Below are 1797 nucleotides of genomic sequence, written 5' to 3' on the forward strand. Positions count from 1 at the left end.
TAATTTTTGTTTTTTAACTTGGTACCTTGCAACGTTGCTAAATCCTTCTACCTGTTCTAGAAGTTTTCTTGTGGACTCTTTAGAATCTTCTATATATAGAATCGTAATCTCTGTGAATAGAGACTTACTTCGTCTTTCCCAGTCAGCCTACTTTTTATTTCTTTTTCTGGTTTTATTGCTCTGGCTAGGACTTCTGAAACAATAGTGAGTAGAAGTGTTGAGAACAGGCACCCTCATCTGGTTCCCAATTTCAGTGGAAAAGATCTCTGTCTTTCTCCATAAATGTAATGTTGACTGTTGGTTTTTCATATATGCCCTTTAATGATATGGAAGAATTTTCCTTCTTTCCAATCTTCTTTAGAGTTTTTATCAAGACATTATCACATAGTTCTTTGTCTTTGTTCTATCGATTTATTGGTGTACTGCGCTGATTGATTTTCTACTGTTGAATCATCCTGCATTTCTTGAATAAATCTCACTTGGTCATGGTATATGACTCTTACTATGCTGTTGGATTATGTTTACTAGTATTTTGTTGAGGTTTTTTTGCACCTATATTCATGAGACACAAACTTGTAGTTTTCTTTTCTTGTTGTGTCTGTCTGGTTTGGATAGCAGGGTTATGTTTGCTGCATAGAATAAATTAGGGAGCATATCTTAAACATTATTAGTGGTATGGATTTTTTTTTAAATGCACAAACAGTGTTGGCAAGAGTATGGGAATACTTACACTTTAATGTCTTAAGACCAGAATCTCATTGAGAGAGTGTATCTCTTTTGCTTATTGTAATAACCTAATGTCTAGCACTTGGAGTCCTGGTGTGGCACTGTGGTTTAATGCGCTGGACTGAAAACTTGGTTTGAACCACAAGGTCAGTGGTTCAAGCTCACCAACTGCTCCTTGGAAACCCTACACCAGGTCACTATTGAGTCAGAACCGACTCAACAGCACTTAACAACAACAACAGAACTTGGTAGGAAGTGCTGTTGAGTCAGTTCTGACTCATAGCGACCCTGTATAGGGTTTCCAAGGAGCAGCTGTTGAGTTTGGACTCCCAGCCTTGTGGTTCACAGTGCAGTGCTGATCCTACAGAAGTCCTGGCAGGTACTAGATATATGTTAATGCAATCAATGACTGGACAGCAAATCAGTAAAACTTTCCTTGAAGGTGCTTTGATTCTCTATGCTATGAAAACCATTCCTACCATTTGACCCAGTTATACTATTTATGGAAATACAGAAAAACAAAATCAAAGAAGTATATGTAAGGGTGTTCATTCCAATCATATGTATAGCAGTAAAATTTCTTAAGACAATAAAATAGCCAATAGTAAAGGATTAGTAGATGGAAAAACCATGTGGAAGCCATGTCTGACTTCCCCTGGCTTCATAAGGAGGAAAGGGAATCAAACTCAAAATCAGGCCAAGGCCAATTCCCATGAAGTGGAAGTCAGACATACTTCCACCCTACAACCTTCTTTACCCTATCCTGAACACCAACCATCCCTCCCACAGTATCCTTTGCTTCACATTTGGGTTCCATAATCTACTGCAGTGGCCACACAGAACTCATAATAATACTCATGATTATGGGGTTTACTAGGGAAGTGAATAAGGGTACAATTCAAAATCAAAACCAACTCAGAATGTAGCAGTTGTCCAGTCAGAACAGCCTCTTCTCTGCCATACTGCAGATACACCTTATTCTTGTCTTTGGCCTCTCAGTCATGTGGCTCCTTGGCCTCTGCCTCAGTCCATGAGCCTAGAGCCTGCAGCTGCTCTGTTTTTCCATGCTAC

The sequence above is a fragment of the Chrysochloris asiatica genome, unplaced genomic scaffold (genome assembly GCF_000296735.1).
Source record: "Chrysochloris asiatica unplaced genomic scaffold, ChrAsi1.0 scaffold00052, whole genome shotgun sequence".
NCBI classification, from domain to species: domain Eukaryota; kingdom Metazoa; phylum Chordata; class Mammalia; order Afrosoricida; family Chrysochloridae; genus Chrysochloris; species Chrysochloris asiatica.